This window comes from Mercurialis annua, linkage group LG3 (assembly GCF_937616625.2).
Source record: "Mercurialis annua linkage group LG3, ddMerAnnu1.2, whole genome shotgun sequence".
Classification (NCBI taxonomy): Eukaryota; Viridiplantae; Streptophyta; class Magnoliopsida; order Malpighiales; family Euphorbiaceae; genus Mercurialis; species Mercurialis annua.
In genome coordinates, this window is record NC_065572.1 from 48,499,594 (window position 1) to 48,524,052 (window position 24,459).

The window sequence follows — 24,459 nt, forward strand, 5'->3', positions numbered from 1 at the left end:
TTGGTATGGCGCTTCTCAAGTCTCTTTAACGCGTCATTTCAATTACCATGCTTATGTCACGTCACAAGTCTCCCTAACGCGTCGTTCCGAGTACCTAAGTATGGTTAGGTTATATTACATAAAGTACGCGGGAAAAGTAATACTAGATTAGTATGTCGTGTCTCAAGTCTCGCTAACGCGTCGTTCTGATTAATTAACCATGGTTATGTTATATTATGCAAAGTGTGCATGAAGAGCGATAATAGATTAGTATGTCGCATCTTAAGTCTCTTTAACGCGTTGTTCGGATTACCTAAGCATGGTTAGGTTATATTACGCAAAGTGTACGTGAAAAGTGACTTTAGATTAGTATGTCGCGTCTCAAGCCTCTTTAACGCGTGGTTCAGATTTCCTAAGCATGGTTAAGTTATGTTACGCAACGTGTGCGTAAAAAGTGACGCTAGATTAATACGGCACGTCTCAAGTCTCTTTAACGTGTCGTATCGATTAATATGCTTATGTCTCGTCAGAAGTCTCTCTACCGCTTCGTTCTGATTACCTAAGCATGGTTAGATTATATTACGTAAAGTGTGCGTGAAAAATGACTACAGATTAGCATATCGCTTCTCAAGTCTATTTAACATGTTGTTCCAATTACCTAAGCATGGTTAGGCCATATTACAGTGACGCTAGATTAGTATGTCGCGTCTCAAGTCTGTTTAATGCGTCGTTCCTATTACCTAAGCATGGTTAGGTTATATTAGGAAAGGTGTGCGTGAAAAGTGATGCTAGATTTGTATGTCGCGTCTCAAGTCTCTTTAACGCGCCGTTCCAATTACCTATGTATTGTTAGGTTATATTACGCAAAGTGTGCGTGAAAAGTGACGCTAGATTAGTATGTCGCATCTCAACTCTGTTTAACACGTCGTTCCGATTACCTAAGCATGGTTAGGTTGTATTACACAAAGTGCGAGTGAAAAGCGATGCTAGATTATTATGTCGTGTCGCAAGTCTCTTTAACCGTGTTGTTCCGATTACCTAAGAATGGTTAGGTTATATTACAGATAGTGTTTGTAAGAAGTGATGCTAGATTAATACGGCGCGTCTCAAGTCTCTTTAATGCGTCATTACGATTACCTAACCATGGTTAGAATATATTATGCAAAGTGTGTGCGAAAAGTGCCGCTAGATAAGTATGTCGCATCTCAAGTGTGCGTGAAAAGGACGCAAGTGTGCACAAAAAGTGATGATAGATTAGTATTGAACGTTTTAAGTCTATCTTACGCGTCGCTTCGATTGCCATGTTTATGTCGCGTCAAAACTTTCTCTAACGCATCGTTCCAATTACCAAAGCATAGTTAGGTTATATTACGCAGAGTGTGAGTGAAAAATTACAATTGATAAGAATGTTGCGTCACAAGTCTATTTAACACGTCGTTACGATTAGCTAAGCATGGTTAAGTTATATTACGCAAAGTGTGCGTGAAAAGTGACGCTAGATTTTTATGTCACGTCTCAAGGCTCTTTTACGCCTCGTTCCGATTACCTAAGCATGGTTAGATTATATTATGCAAAGTTTGCGTGAAAAGTGACCCTAGATTAGTATGTCGTGTCTGAAGTCTCTTTCACGCGTCGTTTCGAATACCATGCTTATGTTGCGTAACAAGTCTCTCTAACGCGTCGTTCCGATTGCCAAAGCATGGTTAGGTTATACTTCCCTAAGTGTGCGTGAAAAGTAACGATAGATTAGTATGTCGCAGCTCAAGTCTCTTTAACGCGTCGTTCCAATTACCTAAGCATGGTTAGGTTATATTACGGAAAGTGTAAGTGAAAGTTACAATAGATTAGTATGTCGCGTCTCAAGTCTATTTAACGCGTTGTTTCGATTACCTAAGCATCGTTAGGTTATATTACACAAAGCGTGCGTGAAAAATGATGCTAGATTAGTATGTCACATGTCAAGTCTCTTTAACGCGTCATTCTGATTGCCTACGCATGGTTTGGTTATATTACGCAACGTGTGCGTGAAAAGTGACACTAGATTAGTGTCGTGTTTCAATTCTCTTTAACACGTTGTTCCAATTACCTATGTATTGTTAGGTTATATTACGCAAAGTGTGCGTGAAAAGTGACGCTAGATTAGTATGTCGCATCTCAAGTCTGTTTAACATGTCGTTCCGATTACCTAAGCATGGTTAGGTTGTATTACACAAAGTGCGAGTGAAAAGCGATGCTAGATTATTATGTCGTGTCGCAAGTCTCTTTAACCGTGTTGTTCCGATTACCTAAGAATGGTTAGGTTATATTACAGATAGTGTTTGTAAGAAGTGATGCTAGATTAATACGGCGCGTCTCAAGTCTCTTTAATGCGTCATTACGATTACCTAACCATGGTTAGAATATATTATGCAAAGTGTGTGCGAAAAGTGCCGCTAGATAAGTATGTCGCATCTCAAGTCTCTTAAACGCGTCGTTCCAATTACACCTAATCATGGTTAGGTTATATTACGCAAAGTTTGCGTTAAAAGTGACGCTAAATTAGTTTTTCCGGTCACAAGTCTCTCTAACGCGTCGTTCGGATTACCTAGGTATGGTTAGGTTATATTACTCAAAGTGTGCGTGAAAACTGACACTAGATAAGTATGTCTTGTCTCAAGTATCTTTAATGCGTCGTTCCGATTTCCTAAACAGGGTTAGGTTATATTACGTAAAGTGTGCGTGAAAAGTGATGCTAGATTAGTATGTTGCCTCTCAAGTCTCTTTAACCCGTCGTTCCGATTATCTAAGCATGGTTATGTTATGCAAAGTATGCGTAAGAAGCAACGCTAGATTTAGTATGGCGCGTTTTAAGTCTCTTTAACTCGTCGTTTCGATGGCCATCCTTATGTCGCGTCATAAGTCTCTCTAACGCGTCGTTCCGATTACCTAAGCATGATTAGGTTATATTACACAAATTTTGCATGAAAAGTGACGGTAGATTAGTATGTTGCGTCAAAAGTCTCTCTAACGTATCGTTCCGATTACCTAAACATGGTTAGGTAATATTACACAAATAGTGCGTGAAAAGTCACACTAGATTAGTAAGTCGCATCTCAAGTCTCTATAACGCGTCGTTCCGAATACCTGAGCAAGGTTATGTTATATTACGCAATGTGTGTGTTAAAAGTGACCCTAGATTAGTATGTCGCGTCACAAATCTCTTTAACGCGTCGTTTCGATTACTGAAGCATGGTTAGTTTATATTACACAAAGTGTGTGTGGAAAGTGACGCTAGATTATTATGTCGCGTCTCAAGTCTCTTTAACGCGTCGTTCTGATTACCTATGCATGGTTAGGTTATATTACATAAAGTGTGCGTGAAAAGTGACGCTAGATTTGTATGTCGCGTCTCGAGTCTCTTTAACGCGTCGTTCTCATTACCTAAGCATGGTTAGGTTATATGATGCAAAGTGTGCCCCAAAAACTGACGCTAGATTAGTTTGGCGTGTCTCAAGTCTCTTGAACGCGTCGTTTCGATTGTCATGCTTATGTCGCGTCAAAAGTCTCTTTAACGCGTCGTTCCAATTACATAAGCATGGTTAGGTTTATATTACACAATGTGTGCGTGAAAAGTGACGCTAGATTAGAATGTCGCGTCTCAAGTCTCTTTAACGCGTCTTTTCGATTGCCATGCTTATGTCGCGTCAAAAGTCTCTCTAACGTGTCGTTCCAATTACCTAAGCATGATTATGTTATATTACGTATAGTGTGTGTTAAAAGTACCACTAGATTAGTATGTCGCATTATAAGTCTCTTAAACGCGTCGTTCCGATTACCTAAGCATTGTTATGTTATATTACGCAAAGTGTGCGTGAAAAGTGACGCTAGATTAGTATCTCGTGTCTCAAATCTATATAACGCGTCGTTCCGATTACCTAAGCATGGTTATCTTATATTACTCAAAGTTTGCGTGAAAAGTGACGCTAGATTAGTATGTTGCGTCTCAAGTCTCTTTATCGCTTCGGTCTGATTACCATGTTTAGGTTTTATTACGCAAAGTGTGCGTGAAAAGTGACGCTAGATTAGTATGTCGCGTCTCGAGTCTCTTTAACGCGTCGTTCCGATTACCTAGGCATGGTTAGGTTATACTACGCAAAGTGTGTGTAAAGTTACAATATATTAGTATTTCGCTTCTTAAGTCACTCTAAAGCTTCTTTCCAATTACCTGAGCATGGTTAGATCATATTACGCAAAGTGTGCGTGAAAAGTGACGCTAGATTAGTAAGCCGCGTCTCAAGTCTCTTTAACGCGTCATTTCGATTTCCTAAGCATGGTTAGGTTATATTACGCAAAGTGTGCGTTAAAAGTGCCGCAAGATTAGTATGTCTCATCACAAGTCTCTTTAACGCGTCGTTCCGATAAGCTAAGCATGGTTAGGTTATATTACGTGAAGTCTGCGTGAAAAATTACTCTAGATTAGTATGTCGCGTCTCAAGTCTCTATAACGCGTCGTATCGATTACCTAAGCATGGTTAGATTATTTTACACAAAGTGTGACGCTAGACTAGTATTTTCCGTCACCAGTCTCTTTAACGCGTCGTTCCGATTACCTAAGCATGGTTAGGTTATGTTACGCAAAGAGCGCATGAATAGTGACGCTAGATTAGTATGTCGCGTCTAGAGACTCTTTAGCGCGTTGTTCTGATTACCTAAGAGTTGTTAGGTTATATTACGCTAAGTGTGCATAAAAAGTGACGCTAGATTAGTTTTGCGTGTCTCAAGTCTCTTTAATGTATCGTTTCGATTGCCTAAGCATCGTTTGGTTATATTACGCAAATAGTGCGTGAAAAGTGACACTAGGTTAATAAGTCGCGTCTTAAGTCTCTTTAACGCGTCGTTCCGATTACGTAAGCATGGTTAGATTATATTACTAAAAGTTTGCGCAAAAAGTTGCTAGATTAGTATGCCGCTTCTGAAGTATCTTTAATAGGTCATTTACGAATTTTTTTTGTTGCTGCCGGAAAAAGTAGGAGTCCTGCTCTATTACAATGCTTATGCTGCGCCACAAGTCTCTCTAACGCGTCGTTACGATAACCTAACCATGGTGAGGTTATATTACACAAAGTGTGCGTGAAAAGCAACGATAGATTAGTATGTCACGTCACAAGTCTGTCTAACGAGTTGTTCCGATTTTCTAAGCATGGTTAGGTTATATTACTCAAAGTTTGAGCAAAGAGTCAATAGATTAGTATGTCGCGTCTCAAGTGTCTTTAACGCGTCGTTCCTATTACCTAGGGATGGTTAAGTTATAATATGCAAAGTGTGCTTGAAAACTAACGCTAGATAAGTATTTCGCGTCTCAAGTCTCTTTAACGCATCGTTTCGATTGCCTAAGCATGGTTAGGTTATATTACGCAAAGTGTGCGTGAAAAGTGACGCTAGATTAGTATGTTGCCTCTAGAGTCTATTTAACGCGTCGTTCAGATTATCTAAGCATGGTTATGTTATATTACGCAAAGTGAGCGTAAAAAGTGACGGTAGATTAGTAAAGCGCGTCTTAAGTCTCTTTAACGCGTCGTTTCGATTACTATCCTTATGTCGTGTCACAAGTTTCTCTAAGGCGTCGTTCCGATTACCTAAGCATTGTTAGGTTATATTAAGGAAAGTGTGCGTGAAAACTGATGCTAGCTTAGTATGTTGCGTCACAAGTTTCTCTAACCTGTGTTCTAATTACCTAAGCATGGTTAGGATATAATACGCATATAGTGCGCGAAAAGTGACATTAGGTTAGTAAGTGACGTCTCAAGTCTCTTTAACGCGTTGTTCCGATTACCTTAGCATGGTTATATTACACAAAGTCTGCGTTAAAAGTGCCTCTAAATTAGTATGTCACGTCACAAGTCCCTTTAACTCGTCGTTCTGAATACCTAAGCATGGTTAGGTTAAATTACGCAAAGTGTGCGTGAAAAGTGACGCTAGACTTGTATGTCACGTTTCAAGTCTATTTAACGCGTCGTTTCGATTACCTATGCAAATATGTGTGAAAAGTGATGTAAGACTATTATGTCGCGTCTCAGGTGTCTTGAACGCGTCGTTCCGATTACCTAAGCATTGTTCGGTAATATTACACAAAGTGTGCGTGAAAAGGGACGCTAGATTAGTATGTCGCGTCTCAAGTCTCTTTAGCGCGTCATTAAGTTTACCTAAGCATGGTTAGGTTATATTACGCAAAGTGTACGTGAAAAGCGAGGTTTCGATTGTCATGCTTATGTCGCGTCAAAAGTCTCTCTAACGCGTTGTTCCAATTACCTAAGCATGGTTAGGTTATATTACGCAATGTATGCATAATAAGTGCCGCTAGATTTGTATGTTGCGTCACAAGTCTCTCTAAAGTGTCGTTCCGATTACCTAAGCATGGTTAGGTTATATTACGCAAAATGTGCGTGAAAAGTGACGCTAGATTAGTAAGTCACGTCACAAGTCTCTCTAACGCGTCGTTCCGATTACCTAAGCATGGTTAGGTTATATTACGCAAAGAGTGCGTGAATAGTGACGCTAGATTAGTATGTCGCGTCTAGAGTCTCTTTAACGCATCGTTCCGATTACCTAAGAATGGTTAAGTTATATTACGCAAAGTGTGTGTTAAAAGTGACGCTAGATTAGAATGTTGCCCAACAAGTCTCTCTAACGCGTCATTCTAAATACCTAAGTATGGTTAGGCTATGTTACGCAAAATGTGCGTCAAAAGTGAATTTCGAGTAGTATGTAGCGTCTCAAGTCAATTTAACACATCTTTTCGATTACCATGCTTATGTCCTGTCACAAGTCTCTCTAACGCGTCGTTCCAATATCCTAAGCATAGTTAGGTCATATACTGCAAACTGTGCTTGAAATGTGACGCCAGATTAGTAAGTCATGTCTCATGTCTCTGTAACGCGTTATACCGATTATCTAAGCATGGTTAGGTTATATTATGCAAAGTGTGCGTTAAAAATGCCGCTAGATTAGAATGTAAGATCATAAGTCTCTTTAACGAGTCGTTCTGATTACCTAATCATGGTAAGGTTATATAACACAAAGTTTGCTTGAAAAGTGATGCTATATTAGAATGTCGCATCTGAAGTCTATTTAACGCGTTATTTTGATTACCATGCTTGTGTCGCGTCACAAGTCTCTCTAACGCGTTGTATCGATTACCTAAGCATGGTTAGCTAATATTACGCAAAGTGTGTGTGAAAAGTGACGCTAGATTTGAATGTCGCGTCTCAAGTCTCTTTAACGCGTCGTTCTGATTACCTAGGCATGGCTAGGTTATATAATGCAAAGTATGCGTAAAAACCGACGCTAGATTAGTAGGGCGCTTCTCAAGTCTCCTTTACGCGTCGTTTCGATTGCCATGCTTATGTCACGTCAAAAGTCTCCCTAACTAGTCGTTCCAATTACCTAAGCATGATTAGTTTATATTACGCAAAGTATGTGATAAAAGTACCACTAGATTAGTATGTCGCATCATAAATCTCTTTAACGCGTCGTTCCAATTACCTAAGCATTATTAAGTGATATTACGCAAAGTGTGCGTGAAAAGTGACGCTAGATTAGTATGTCGTGTCTCAATTCTATTTAACGCGTCGTTTTGATTACCTAAGCATGGTTATCTTATATTACGCAAAGGGTGCGTGAAAAGTTTTGCTAGATTAGTATGTCGCGTCTCAAGTCTCTTTATCGCATCGGTCTGATTACCATGGTTAGGTTATATTACGCAAAGTGTGCGTGAAAAGAGACGCTATATTAGTATGCCACGTCTCAAGTCTTTTTAACGCGTCGTTCCGATTACCTAGGCATGGTTAGGTTATAATACGCAAAGTGTGCGTGAAATGTGACAATATATTAGTATGTCGCTTCTCAAGTCTCTCTAAAGCTTCGTTCCAATTACCTAAGCATGGTTAGGTTATATTACGCAAAGTGTGCGTGAAAAGTGACGCTAGATTAGTAAGCCGCGTCTCAAGTCTCTTTAACGCATCGTTCCGATTACCTAAGCATGGTTAGGTTATATTACGCAAAGTGTGCGTTAAGAGTGCCGCTAGATTAGTATGTCTAGTCAGAAGTCTCTTTAACGCGTCGTTCCGATTAGCTAGGAATGGTTAGGTTATATTACGCGAAGTCTGCGTGAAAAGTTACGCTAGCTTAATATGTCGCGTCTCAAGTCTCTATTACGCGTCGTATCGATTACCTAAGCATGTTTAGATTATTTTACACAAAGTGTGCGTGAAACGTGAAGGTAGACTAGTATTTTCCGCCTGCAGTCTCTTTAATGCGTTGTTCCGATTAACTAAGCATGGCAGTGTTATATTACGCAAAGTGTGCATGAAAAGTGACGTTAGATTAGTATGATGCGTCTCAAGTCTCTTTAACGGGTCATTCCGATTACCTAAGCATGGTTAGGTGTAATACCCCAAAATATTGAAGCATTTAATTGGACTACGTGTCCAGTCCTGTTTCGCCAGGGTGGCGATATTGGAAATAATTTTCGAGAAACTTAATATTATATTTCAATTCTAAAGTAAGAATTGGAATTAGAAGGAAAAATGTCAAGAAAAGCTCGAAATAAGGTATAGGGACTAAAGTGGTAATTTAGCCACTACGACTTAAAATGGAAAATTTTTCGCCAAGGTCCGCGAAATGTTTTATAGTATATGTGGTAAAAGTTTCGGGTCAATCGGAGACCTTTTAAAATTTGGACGCGGATGCGTTTGGTCTAAATTGTAACTTTTGAAAAGTTTCAAGGGCTAAAGTGTAAATTAGCCAATTAAGCCTCGGGAATAGAAATTAGAAGATTATTGATGGAAATAATAATTTTAGGTTGGTATCATTTATTTGGATATAAATAATACGTATGTAATTGAGTTAGAAGGATAATTTAACCGTTAGGTTAAATTGGAAAGTTTAAACGAGAAATGGTTTAAGTTAAAGAAATGAAGGATTAAAGTGGCACATTAGCCAAGTTATATGATAAGGAATCAATTGAATCAGATGATTCACGAAGAGCAGAGAATCATTAGAAGAAAGAAAAGAAGAAAAATGACGATCAATCTCGATCCGCCGCGGTTTCGCCGTTTCTCGTCCAAATCGCGAGTTATTTATATCGATTCGTTAAGAATTCGATTCTCTATCATCTTTGAGCTTCAAATCGAGGTAAGCTTGACGTTTTAGTTTCTGAAATTAAAGAATATAGGGCTGCCATGTCGAGATCGAATCGTATCAACCGTAATCACGTTGTTTTTGATGATTATTGAGTTGAATATTATGTTATATTGATGTAGAAACATGTCAGAATGAGTTAGGGATGTCGGGAGCATGTCGAGATGATATTTGGGGCTGTTTTAAGGTGTCGCACGACGTGCGACAAGGTCTCACGACGTGCGACATAACCTCGCGACGCGAGCGGACTTGCGATTAGCATAATCTCTTCGTTCGGACTCGGAATTGAGCGATTCACTTTGCGTTGGAAATAGGAAAGGATTGTCTATCATCCTAGAGCATAAAACTAATGTAAGAATCAATGTTTGGTTGATGTAAATGAGGTTTTAGTTTCTGCCTATTGTTTGCAATTGGTGAATTGATCGATATAGCCGTGACTTAGCCGTTTAAGCGTTTTTGGTGTTCTAACTTGACATTTAAGTATATTTCAGAGTTTTGGTATTATAATGTCGAGTTGTGGAGTCGGAACGGTGGTTCTTTAATGGCTGAACTCATGCCCAAACGAGGGCACGATGTGCCCCAAGTAAGAGCACGACGTGCCAAGCTAAAAAGCTTGGGCACGACGTGCTCAAGGAGGGTGCACAACGTGCACCTCTCAATTTTTAGAGGGCACGTCGTGCCAAGGGGGTGCACGACGTGAACCTCCCCCTTTTCGAAGGAAATGACACGCCAAATCTATATCCGATGATCCCCCGCCCGATATCGACTTCCGGACTCTAAAAACGTGAAATTCGGATGTAAACCTTGTGATATATGATTAAATGTTTGGAAATAGATTGAAGGTGTTTAACGTTTGGTTTACACAAACAAACCAAAAATCTAAGGACCTAATCAAGATATGAATAGAGATCTATAGAGAAAGATACGTTTAGAGCACGACAGTTATGTTTCGTGCTTTTGTCATGTTAGGTATCTAGTGCAGTTTTTAAGAATAGGATACTCTAAGTATATGTTTTAACGATAGAATCCTATGATAGATGTAACAGACAATGAGTATAACGAACCAAGAAGCTCGACGAGGATTGACGGACCAGTCTCCAGGAGCTTACGTTTGGATATAAGGAATAGCGGTTACTGTGAGTGGCAATTTACTTTCGCGTATTGTTATTATTAAAGTTATTTTCATATTTTATGAATATTAGTACTATTAATACATCGCATTTATATGATTTGTTTGTATGAGCTTTTGTTATGTTTGATTATTTTGATACATCAACCTTGTGGTGATGTTTATGGTCTGCATGAGATATTAGATTGGTTTGTGTGAGTTGAATCAGATACATCGGTTGGCTTCGCTATCGATGTCAGACATATCAAATACATAGGTTGGCTTCGCTATCGATGTCAGACGTATGAGGTACATCGGTTGGCTTCGCTATCGATGTCAGACCTATAGGATACATCGGTTGGCTTCGCTATCGATGTCAGGCATGCAAGATACATCGGTTGGCTTCGCTATCGATGTCAGGCGATGTTGTAAATTTAATAATACCGTTAGTAACTTGCAAACTCACTCAGTATTTTCCCAAATACTGACCCCTCACTCTGATATTTGCAGGTATAGAAGTCGGATCAGACAAACCATATTCATTGTGCCAGAAGTCGTTGGACTTGCACAAGTATGAGGTCCTAGAGCTGCAGTAGTCAATAGGAGTCGGTAGCAGATTTGTGAATTTACTTCAAATGATTGATTTTAATGTAAAATATCTATAATTATATTATTTAAAAGAGTTTTCTGAAAATATTTTATATACAATATTATACTTTTAAATGCGAAAAATTATTAGTGGTTTTAGGCTTGCTACGGGTTTCGGAGCTACCACTCCCATTCCCTAGCGCCGGTCTCGGCTCAATAATTTGGGTCGTGACATTAGGTTATATTACGCAAAGTGTGCGTGAAAAGTGACGCAAGATTAGTACGTCGCGTCTAGAGTCTCTTTAACGCGTTGTTGAGATTACCTAAGAATAGTTAGGTTATATTATGCTAAGTGTATGTAAAAAGTGACGCTAGATTAGTGTGGCGCGTCTCAAGTCTCTTTAACCCATCCTTTCAATTGCCTAAGCATGGTTAGGTTATATTACGCAAATAGGGCGTGAAAAGTGACGCAAGACTATTATGTCCCGTCTGAAGTCTCTTTAACGCGTCGTTCCGATTACCTAAACATTGTTGGGTTATATTACGCAAAGTGTGCATGAAAACAAACGCTAGATTAGAATGTCCTGTCTCAAGTCTCTTTAACGCGTAGTTAAGTGTACCTAAGCATGGTTAGGTTATATTATGCAAAGTTCATGTGAAAAGCGACGCTCGATTAGTATGACGCCTCTCAAGTCTCTATTACGCGTCGTTTTGATTACCCATGCTTATGTCGCGTCAAAAGTATCTCAAACGCGTCATTCCAATTACCTAAGCATGGTTTGGTTATATTGCGCAATGTGTGCGTAATAAGTGCCGCTAGATTTGTATGTTGCATCACAAATCCCTCTAAAGTGTTATTTCGATTATCTAAGCATGGTTAGGTTATATTACGCAAAATGTGCGCACAAAGTGACACTAGATTAGTAAGTCGCGTCACAAGTCTCTCTTGCGCGTCCTTCTGATTACCTATGCATGGTTAGGTTATATTACGCAAAGAGTGCGTGAATAGTGATAATAGATTAGTATGTCGCGTCTAGAGTCTCTTTAACGCGTCGTTCCGATTACCTAAGAATGGTTAAGTTACATTATGCAAAGTGTGTGTGAATAGTGACGTTAGATTAGAATAACACCTAACAAGTCTCTCTAACACGTCATTTTGATTACCTAAGTATGGTTAGATTATGTCACGCAAAGTGTGCGTGAAAAGTGACTCCAGAGTAGTATGTAGCGTCTCAAGTCTCTTTTACGCGTCGTTTCGATTACCATGCTTATGTCGCGTCTCAAGTCTATTTAACGCGTTGTTCCGATTACCTAAGCATGGTTAAGTTACGCAAAGTGTGCGTGAAAAGTGATGCTAGATTAATATATCGCGTCTCAAGTCTCTCTAACACGTCGTTCCAACTACCTAAGCATGGTTAGGTTATATTATGCAAAATGTGCGTGAAAAGTGATGCTAGATTAGTATGCCGCGTCTCAAGTCTCTCTAACGCGTTGTTCCGTTTTCCTAAGCATGGTTCGGTTATATTATGCAAAGTCTGCGTAAAAAGTGATGCTAGATTAGCATTACACATCTCAAGTCTCTTTAACGCGTCATTTCGATTACCATGCTTATGTCGCCTCAAAAGTCTCTCTAATTCGTCGTTCCAATTACCTAAGCATGGTTAGGTTATATTACACATAGTGTGCGTGAAAAATGACAATGGATTATTATGTCCCGTGTCAAGTCTCTTTAACATGTCGTTTCAATTACATAAGCATGGTTAGGTTATATTATGCAAAGTGTGTGTGAAAAATGATAATAGATTAGTATGTCACGTCTCAAGTCTATCTAACGCGTCGTTCCTGATTACATAAGCATAGTTAGGTTATATTAAGCAAAGTGTGCGTGAAAAGTGACGGTAGATTAGTATGTCGCGTCTCAAGGCTCTGTAACGCGTCGTTTTGATTACCATGCTTATGTCGTGTCACAAATCTCTGTAACGCGTCGTTCCGATTACCTAAGAAAGGTTAGATTATATTACGCAAAGTGTGAGTCAAAAGTAACAATAGATTAGAATGTTGCATCTTAAGTCTCTCTAACGTTTCGTTCCGATTACTAAAGCATGATTAGGTTATATTACGCAAATAGTGTGTGAAAAGTGATGCTAGATTAGTATGTCGCGTCTCAAGTCTATTTATCGCGTCGTGCCGATTACCTAAGCATGGTTATGTTGTATTACGCAAAGTGCGCGTGAAAAATGACAATGGTTTAGTATGTCGCGTCTCAAGTATATCTAACCCGTACCTAAACATGTTAGGTTATATTACGCAATGTGTGCGTGAAAAGTGACGCTGGAATAGTATGTCGCGTCTCAAGTCTCTTTAACGCGTCGTTTTGATTACCATGATTACATCGCCTCACAAGTCTCTCTAACGCGTTGTTCTGATTACCTAAGCATGGTTAGGTTATATTACACAAAGTGTGCGTGAAAAGTAACAATAGATTAGTATGTCGCGTCTCAAGTTGATTTAAGGCGTCATTCTGATTACCTAAGTATGGTTAGGTTATATTACGCAAAGTGTGAGTAAAAAGTGACACTAGATTAGTATGTTGCGTCTCAATTCTCTTTAGCGCGTTGTTCCGATTACCTAAGCATGGTTAGGTTATATTACGCAAAGTGTGCGTAATGAGTGACGCTAGATTAGTAAGTTGCATCTCAAGCGTCTTTAATGCGTCGTTCCGATTACCTAAGCATTGTATGGTTATATTAAGCAAAGAATGCGATAAAAGTGGCGCTGGATTAGTATGTCGCGTCTAAAGTCTCTTTCACGCGTCGTTCAGATTACCTAAACATGGTTAGGTTATATTGGGTTAATTCCATAAAAATCTCGTTCAAATTACCTAAACATGATTACCTAAACATGGTTAGGTTATATTGGGTTAATTCCATAAAAATCTCGTTCAAATTACCTAAACATGATTACCTAAACATGGTTAGGTTATATTGGGTTAATTCTAAAGTCTATTTGACGCGACATACTAATTTAGCATAACTTTTCACACTCTATTTGCGTAATTTTAATCACGACTTTTAAAAGGAGCCATATAAAACAATGAACTTTCATTTTTATTCAAGTCTATCACCAAATCAACTTCTGGTGTTTTTTTTGCTGACGTGTTAACTGGAATTCCGCAGATTTAATAAAAAATAAAAAATAAAATTACACTGGAAAAATAATCGGTGATAGACTTGAAAAAAATTGAAGTTCATGGTTTCATATGAAAACTTTTATAAGTTGCGACTAAAATGTAACTTTGTGTAAAGTTCGTGATTTTTAATGGAATTACCCCGTTATATTACTCAAAAAGTGTATAAAAAGTGACGCTATATTAGTATGTCCATCTCAAGTCTAGGTAACGCGTCGTTCCGATTACTTCAGCATGGTTAGGTTATATACGCAAAGAGTGCCTAAAAAGTGACGCTAGATTAATATGTCGCGTCTCAGGTCTCTTTAACGCGTCGTTCTGATTACATAAACATGGTTAGGTTATATTACACAAAGTGTGCGTGAAAAATGACGCTACATTAGTATGTCGCGTCTCAAGTCTCTCTAACGCGTCGTTCCGATTTCCTAAGCATGGTTAGGTTATATTAGGCAAAGTGTGCGTCAAAAGTGACGCTAGATTAGTATTACGTGTCTCAAGTATCTTTAACGTGTCGTTTCGATTACCATGCTTATGTCGCATCACAAGTCTCTCTAACTCGTTGTTCCAATTACCTAAGCATGGTTAGGTTATATAACGCAAAGTGTGCGTGAAAAATGACAATAAATTAGTATGTTGCTTCTCAAGTCTGTTTAATGCGTCGTTCCGATGACTAAAAATGGATAGGTTATATTACGCAAATTGTGCGTGAAAAATGACAATCAATTAGTATGTCGCGTCTCAATCTAACGCGTCATTCAGATTACATATGCTTGTTTTTGTTATATTACGCAAAGTATGTGTGAAAAATAACGCTAGATTTAGTATGTCGCGTCTCAAGTCCCTTCAACGTGTCGTTTCGATTACCATGCTTGTCTCGCATCACAAGTCTCTTTAACGCGTTGTTACACTTACCTAAGCATGGTTAGGTTATATTACGCAAAGTGTGCGGGAAAAGTGACGCTAGATTAGTATGTCGTGTCTCAAGTCTCTCTAACGCGTCGTTCAGATTACCTAAGCATGGTTAGGTTAGTTTACACAAAGTGTGCGTGAAAAGTGACGCAAGATTAGCATGTCGCATCTCAAGTCTCTTAAACGCGTCGTTTCGATTACCATGCTTATGTCGCGTCACAAGTCTCTCTGACGTGTCGTTATGATTACCTAAGCATAGTTAGCTTATATTACACAAAGTGTGCGTGAAAAGTAACAATAGATTAGTATGAAGCGTCTCAAGTCAAGTTAACGCGTCTTTCTGATGACCTAAGCATGGTTAGGTTATATTACACAGAGTGTGCGTGAAAAGTGACGATAGATTAGCATGTCGCATCTCATTACTCTTTAACACATTGTTCCGATTTCCAAAGCATGGTTAGGTTATATTACGCAATGAGTGCGTGAAAACTGACGCTAGATTAGAATGTCGCGTCAGAAGTCTCTTTAACGCGTCGTTCCGATTACCTAAGCATTGTTAGGTTATATTACACAAAGTGTGCGTGCTAAGTGATGCTAGATTAGTATGTCGCGTCTCAAGTCTCTTTAACGCGTTGTTCCGATTACCTAAACATGGTTAGGTTATATTACACATGGTTTGCGTGAAAAGTGACGCTAGATTAGTATGTCATGTCTCAAGGCTCTTTAACGCGTCGTTCCGATTACCTAAACATTGTTAGGTTATATTACGCAATGTGTGCTTGAAATGTGACGCTCAATTAGTATGTCGCTATCTCAAGTCTCTTTAACGCGTCGTTTTGATTATACCATGCTTATGTTGCATCACAAGTCTCTCTAACCCATCGTTCTGATTACCTATGAATTGTTAGGTTATATTACAAAAGTGTGCTTGAAAAGTATAAATAGATTAGTATGTCATGTCTCAAGTCGATTTAAAGCGTCATTTCGTTTACTATGAATGGTTAGGTTATATTACCCAAAGTGTTCGTGAAAAGTAATGCTAAAGTATGTCGCGTCCGATTACCTAAGCATGGTTAGTTTATAGGACGCAAAGTGTCGTAATAAATGACGCTAGATTAGTATGTCGCGTCTCAATTCTCTTTGACGCGTTGTTCCGATTACCTAAGCATGGTTAGTTTATATTACGCAAAGTGTGTATTAAGTGACGTTAGATTAGTATGTCGCGTCTCAAGTCTCTTTAACGCGTTATTCAGATTACCTAAGCATTGTTAGGTAACATATTACACAAAGTGCGCGTGAAAAGTGATGCTAGATTTGTATGTAGCGTCTTAAGTCTCTTTAATGCAACGTTTTGATTACCATGCTTATTTCGCGTCACAATTCTCTCCAACGCGTTGTTCTGATTACCTAAGCATGGTTAGGTTATATTACGCAAAGTGCGCGTGAAAAATGACAATAGATTAGTATGTCGCATCTCAAGTCTCTCTAACGCGTCATTCTGATTTCATAAGTATGTTAGGTTATATTATGCAAAGTGTGCCTAAAAAGTGATGCAAGATTAGTATGTCTCTTCTCAAGTCTCTTTAACGCGTCGTTCCAATTACCTAAGCATGGTTTAGTTATAGTACCTAAGAAGTGACGCTAGATTAATATGCTGTTTCTCAAGTCTCTTTAACGCGTCGTTTCAATTACCTAAGCATGGTTAGGTTATATTACGCAAACTGTGCGTTAAAAGTTATAATAGATTATTATGTCGCGTCTCAAGTCTATTTAACGCGTCGTTCCGATTACCTAAGCATGGTTAGGTTATATTACGCAAAGTGTGTGTGAAAAGTGACTCTAGATTAGTATGTCGCGTCACAATTCTCTAATGCATTGTTTCGATTACCTAAGCATGGTTAGATTAAATTGCGCAAAGTGTGCGTGAAAAATGATAATAGATTAGTATGTCGCGTCTCAAGTTTATTTAACGCGTCGTTCCAATTATCTAAGAATGGTTACATTGTATTACGCCAAGTGTGCGTGAAAAGTGACGCTAGATTAGTATGTCGCATCTTAATTCTCTTTAACGCGTTGTACCGATTACCTAAGCATGGTTAGGTTATTCTACGCAAAGTGTGCGTTAAAAATGACAATAGATTAGTATGTCGCCTCTCAAGTCTGTTTAACGCGTGGTTCCGATCACCTAAGCATGGTTAGGTTATATTACACCAAGTATGCATGAAAAGTCACAATAAATTAGTATGTTGCATCTCAAGTCTTTCTAACGCGTCGTTCCGATTTCCTATGTATGTTATGTTATATTACGCAAATTGTGACTGAAAATCCACGCTAGATAAGTATGTCGCGCCTCAAGTATCTTTAACGCATCGTTTCAAATACCTAAGCATGGTTAGGTTATATTACGCAAAAAATGATGCTAGATTAGTATGTCGTTTCTCAAGTATCTTTAACGCGTCATTTCGATTACCTAAGCATGATTAGGTTATAGTATGCAAAGTGTGCGTTAAAAATGATAATAGATTAGTATGTCGTGTCTCAAAGCTATTTAACGCGTTGTTCTGATTACCTAGGCATGCTTAGGATATATTATGCCAAGTGTGCATGAAAAGTGACGCTAGATTAGTATGTCGCTTCACAATTCTCTAACGCGCTGTTACAATTACCTTAGCTTGGTTAGGTTGTATTATGCCAATTGTGCATGAAAAGTGACGCTAGATTAGTACGTCGTGTCTTAATTCTCTCTAGCGCATCGTTCCGATTACCTACGCATGGTTAGGTTATATTATACAAAGTGTGTGTGGAAAATGATAATAGATTAGTATGTCGCGTCTTAAGTCTATTTAACGCGTCCTTCCGATAACCTAAGCATGGTTATGGTATATTACGCAAAGTGTGCATGAAAAGTGACGCTAGATTAGTATGCCGCGTCACAATTCTCTAACGCATTTTTCCGATTACCTAAGCTTGCTTAGGTTGCATTATGCCAATTTTGCATGAAAAGAGACGCTAGATTAGTATGTCGTGTCTTAATTCTCTCTAACGCATCGTTCCGATTACCTAAGCATGGTTAGGTTATATTACACAAAGTGTGCGTGAAAAGTAATAATACATTAGTATGTCGTGTCTCAAAACGATTTAATGCGTCGTTGCAATAACCTAACCATGGTTAGGTTATATTACATAAAGTTTGCGTGAAAAATGACGCTAGATTAGTATGTCGCACCTCAATTCTCTTTAACGCGTTGTTCCGATTAACTAAGCTTGGTTAGATTATATTACAAAAAGTGTGCGTGAAAAGTAACGCTAGATTAGTATGTCGCGTCTCAAGTCTCCTTAACGCGTCGTATCAATTACCATGTTTATCTCGCGTCAAAAGTCTCTTTAACGCGCCGTTCCGATTACCTAACTATGGTTAGGTTACATTACAAAACGGTTCGTGAAAACTGACGCTAGATTATTATGTCGCGTTTCAAGTCTCTTTAACGCATCGTTTCGATTACCATGCTTTTTTCGCATCAAAAGTCTCTCTAACGCGTCGTTCCGATTACCTAAGCATCGTTAGGTTATATTATGCAAAGTGTGCGTGAAAAGTAACACTAGATTTATATGTCGCGTCTGAAGTCTCTTTAACGCGTCGTTGGGTTTACCTAAGCATTGTTAGGTTATATTACGCAAAGAGTGCGTGAAAAGTTACGCTAGTTTAGTATGTAGCGTCTCAAGTCTCTTTAACGCGCGTTTCAATAACCATGCTTATATCGCGTCAAAAATCTCTCTAACGCGTAATTCTGATTACCTAAGCATGGTTAGGTTATATATTATGGAAAATGTGCGTGAAAAGTATAAATAAATTAGCATGTCGAGTCTCGCGTCTATTTAGCGCGTCGTTCCGATTACCTAAGCATGGCTAGGTTATATAACGTAAAAGTGTGTGTTAATAGTGACGGTAAATTAATAGTCTGTCGCGTAACTAGTCTCTTTAGCGCGTCGTTCCGATTACATAAGCATGGTTAGATTATATTACACAAAGTGAGCGTGAAAAGTGATGCAAGATTAGTATGTCGCGTCACAAGTCTCTTAAACGCGTTGTTCCAATTACCTAAGCATGGTTATGTTATAACGCAAAGTGCGCGTGAAAAGTGACGCTCGATAAGTTTGTCGCGTCACAAGTGTCTTCAACGCATGGTTCCGATCACCTAAGCATGGTTAGGTTATATTACACCAAGTATGTGTGAAAAGTCACAATAAATTAGTATGTCGCATCTCAAGTCTTTCTAACGCGTCGTTTCGATTTCCTATGTATGTTATGTTATATTACGCAAATTGTGACTGAAAAGCCACGCTAGATTAGTATGTCGCGCCTCAAGTATCTTTAACGCGTTGTTCCAAATACCTAAGAATGGTTAGGTTATATTACGCAAAAAATGATGCTAGATTAGTATGTCGTTTCTCAAGTCTCTTTAACGCGTCATTTCGATTACCTAAGCATGATTAGGTTATAGTATGGAAAGTGTGCGTTAAAAATGATAATAGATTAGTATGTCGTGTCTCAAAGCTATTTAACGCGTTGTTCCGATTACCTAAGCATGCTTAGGATATATTATGCCAAGTGTGCGTGAAAAGGGACGCTAGATTAGTATATCGCGTCACAATTATCTAACGCGTTGTTACGATTACCTAAGCTTGGTTAGGTTGTATTATGCCAATTGTGCATGAAAAGTGACGCTAGATTAATATGTCGTGTCTTAATTCTCTCTAACGCATCGTTCCGATTACCTAAGCATGGTTAGGTTATATTATACAAAGTGTGCGTGGAAAATGATAATAGATTAGTATGTCGCGTTTTAAGTCTATTTAACGCGTCCTTCCGATAACCTAAGCATGGTTATGGTATATTACGCAAAGTGTGCATGAAAAGTGACGCTAGATTAGTATGCCGCGTCACAATTCTCTAACGCATTTTTCCGATTACCTAAGCTTGCTTAGGTTGTATTATGCCAATTTTGCATGAAAAGAGACGCAAGATTAGTATGTCGTGTCTTAATTCTCTCTAACACGTCGTTCCGATTACCTAAGCATGGTTAGGTTATATTACACAAAGTGTGCGTGAAAAGTAATAATACATTAGTATGTCGTGTCTCAAAACGATTTAATGCGTCGTTGCAATAACCTAACCATGGTTAGGTTATATTACATAAAGTTTGCGTGAAAAATGACGCTAGATTAGTATGTCGCACCTTAATTCTCTTTAACGCGTTGTTCCGATTAACTAAGCTTGGTTAGATTATATAACAAAAAGTGTGCGTGAAAAGTAACGCTAGATTAGTATGTCGCGTCTCAAGTCTCCTTAACGCGTGGTATCGATTACCATGTTTATCTCGCGTCAAAAGTCTCTTTAACGCGCCGTTCCGAATACCTAACTATGGTTAGGTTATATTACAAAACGGTTCGTGAAAACTGACGCTAGATTATTATGTCGCGTTTCAAGTCTCTTTAACGCGTCGTTTCGATTACCATGCTTTTGTTGCATCAAAAGTCTCTCTAACGCGTCGTTCCGATTACTTAAGCATCGTTAGGTTATATTATGCAAAGTGTGCGTGAAAAGTAACACTAGATTTATATGTCGCGTCTGAAGTCTCTTTAACGTGTCGTTGGGATTACCTAAGCATTGTTAGGTTATATTACGCAAAGAGTGCGTGAAAAGTTACGCTAGTTTAGTATGTAGCGTCTCAAGTCTCTTTAACGCGCGTCTCAATACCCATGCTTATATCGCGTCACAAATCTCTCAAACGCGTAATTCCGATTACCTAAGCATGGTTAGGTTATATATTATGTAAAATGTGCGTGAAAAGTAAAAATAAATTAGAATGTCGAGTCTCGCGTCTATTTAACGCGTCGTTCCGATTACCTAAGCATGGTTAGGTTATACTACGCAAAGTGTGCTTGGAAAGTCACGCTGGATTAGTATGTTGCGTCTCAATTCTCTATAACGTGTTAGACCGATTACATAAGGATGGTTAGGTTACTTTACGCAAAGTGTGCGTGAAAAGTAACAATATATTAGTATGTCGCGTCTGAATTTTATTTAACGCGTCGTTCTGATTATCTCTTATATGGTTAGATTATATTAGTATGTCGCGTTTCAAGTCTCTTTAGCACGTCGTTCCGATTAATTAATCATGGTTAGGTTATATTATGCAAAGTGTGCGTGAAAAGTGGCGCTAGATTAGTATGTCGTTTCTCAAGTCTCTTTAACGCGTCGTTCTGATTACCTAAACATGGTTTGGTTATAATACGCAAGGTGTGCGTGAAAAGTAATGGTAGATTACTATGTCGCGTCTCAATTCTCTTTAACGAGTCATTGCGATTACCTAAGCATGTTTATGTTATATTACGCAGCGTGTGCGTGAAAAGTAACGCTAATGTGTCGTTTCAATTACCATTCTTATGTCGCGTCACAAGTCTCTCTAACACATTGTTCGGATTATCTCTTATATGGTTAGATTATATTACGCAAAGTGTGCGTCAAAAATCACAATTAATTAGTATGTCGCGTCTCAAGTTGATTTAAAACGGCGTTCCGATTACATAGCCATGGTTAGGTTATAGTACGCAAAGTTTGCTTGAAAAGTGACGATAGATAAGTATGCTGCGTCTCAATTCCCTTTAACGCGTTGTTCCGATTAAATAAGCATGGTTTGGTTATATTAAGGAAAGTGTTCATGAAAAGTAATGCTAATGGATTAGTATATCGTGTCTCAATTCACTATAACGCGTCGTTCTGATTACCATGGTTATATCGCGTCACAATTCTCTCTAACATGTCGTTTTGATTACCTAAGCACGGTTAGGTTATTTTTAAGCAATGTGTGCATGAAAAGTGACGCTAGATTAGTATGTCGCGTCTCAGGTCTTTTTAACGCGTCGTTCTGATTACCTAAGCATGGTTAGGTTATTTTACATAAAGTGTGCGTGAAAAGTGACGCTAAATTAGTATGTCGTGTCTCAAGTCTCTTTAACGCGTCATTTTGATTACCGTGCTTATCTCGCATCAAAAATCTCATTAACGCGTCGTTACAATTTCCGAAGTATGGTTAGGTTATTTTATGCAGAGTGTGCATGAAAAGCGACGGTTAGATTAGTATATCGTATCTCAAGTCTCTCTAACGTGCCGTTCAGATTTACCAAGCATTGTTCGATTATATTACGCGCAGTGTGCGTGAAAAGCGACGCAATATTAGTATGTCACGTGTCAAGTCTCTTCAACACGTCTTTCCGATTTCCTAAGATGATTAGGTTATCTTACCCAAAGTGTTCGTAAAAAGTGACGCTAAATTTTTATTACGCGTCTCAAGTCTCTTTAACACGTCGTTCTGATTACCTAAGCATGGTTAGGTTATATTACGCAAAGTGTGCGTGAAAAATTACGGTTGATTAGTACGTCGCGTCTCAAGTCTCTTTAACGCGTCGTTTGGATTACCATGCTTATGTCACGTCGCAAGTCTGTCTAATTCGTCCTTCCGATTACCCAAGCATGGTTTGGTTATATTACACAAAGTGTGCGTGAAAGGTAACAATAAATTAGTATGTCGCATCACACGTCTATTTAACTCATCGTTCCGATTACCTAACCATGGTTAGTTATATTATGCAAAGTGTTCATGGAAAGTGACGCTAGATTAGTATACCGTGTCTCAATTGTCTTTAACGCATTGTACCGATTACCTAATGATGGTTAGGTTACATTACAGAAAGTGTGCGTGAAACATAACAATACATTAGTATATTGCGGCTCAAGTCTATTTAACTCGTCGTTCCGATTACTTAAGAATGGTTAGGTTATATTACGCAAAGTGTGCATGAAAAGTTACACTAGATTAGTATGTCGCGTCTCAATTCTCTTTAACGCATAGTTCCGATTACCTAAGAATGGTTAGGTTATATTACGCAAAGTATGCGTGAAAAGTTACGCTAGATTAATATGTTGCGTTTCAAGTCTCTTAAAGGCGTCGTTTCGGTTACCTAGGCATAGTTTGGTTATATTATGCAAAGTGTGCGTGAAAAGAGACGCTACATTAGTATGTCGCGTCACAAGTCTCTTTATTGCGTTGTTCCGATTACCTAAGCATGATTAGGTTATTCTACGCAAAGTGTTCGTGAAAAGTGACGCTAGATTAGTATGTCGCGTCTCAATTCTCTTTAACGCGTGGTTCCGATTACCTAAGCTTGGTTAGGTTATTTTACGCAAAGTGTGCATGAAAAGTGACGCTAGATTAGTATGTCGCGTCTCAAGTTACTTTAACTTGTCGTTTCAATTACCATGCTTATGTTGCATCACAAGTCTGTGTAATGCGTCGTTTCGATTACCTAAGCATAGTTAGGTTATATTACGCAAATTGTTCGTGAAAAATGACAATAGTTTGTCCACGTCTTACGTCTATTTAACTCGTCGTTCCGATTACCTAAGCTTGGTTTTTTTATATTACACAAAGTGTGCGTGCAAAGTGACGCTATATTAGTATGTCGCGTCTCAAATCTCTTTAATTAATCGATTTTGATTAGCATGCTTATCTCGAGTCACAAGTCTCTTGAAAGTGTCGTTACGATTACCTAAGCATGGTTAAGTTATATTACGCAAAGTTTCAGTGAAAAGTAACGCTAGATTAGTATATCCTATCTCAAGTCTCTCTAACGCATCGTTCCAATTTCCTAAGCATGGCTAGGTTATATTATCCAAATTATGCGTGACAAGTGACGCTAGATTAGTATGACGCGTGTCAAGTCTCTTTAACACGTCGTTCCAATTACCTAAGCATGCAAAGCTTATATATTACACTAAGTGAGCGTGAAAAGTGAAGGTAGATTAGTATATCGCGTCTCAAGTCTCTTTAACGCGTTGTTCTGATTACCTAAGCATGGTTAGGTTATATTACGGAAGGTGTGCGTGAAAAGTGATGCTAGATTAGTATGTCGAATCTCAATGCTCTTTAACGCATCGTTCTGATTAACTAAGCATTGTTAGGTTATATTACGCAACGTTTGCGTGAAAAGTGACGCTATATAATTATGTCGCGTCTCAAGTCTCTTTAACGCGCTGTTTGGATTACCATTCTTTTGTCGCGTCGTTCCGATTACCTACGAATGGTTAGGTTATATTATGCAAAGTGTGCGTGAAAACTAACAATAAATTCGTATGTCGCGTCACACGTCTATTTAACGCGTCGTTCCGATTACCTAAGCAATGGTTAGGTTATATTACGCAAATTGTGCGTGGAAAATGACGCTAGATTACTATGTCGCGTCTCAATTCTCTTTAACGCGTTGTACCAATTACCTAAGGATGGTTAGGTTACTTTACGAAAAGTTTGTGTGAAAAGTAACAATGCATTAGTATGTCGCGTCTCAAGTCTATTTAACTCGTCGTTCCGATTACCTAAGCATGGTTAAGTTATATTATGCGAAGTGTGTGTGAACAGTTACACTAGAGTAGTATGTCGCATCTCAATTCTCT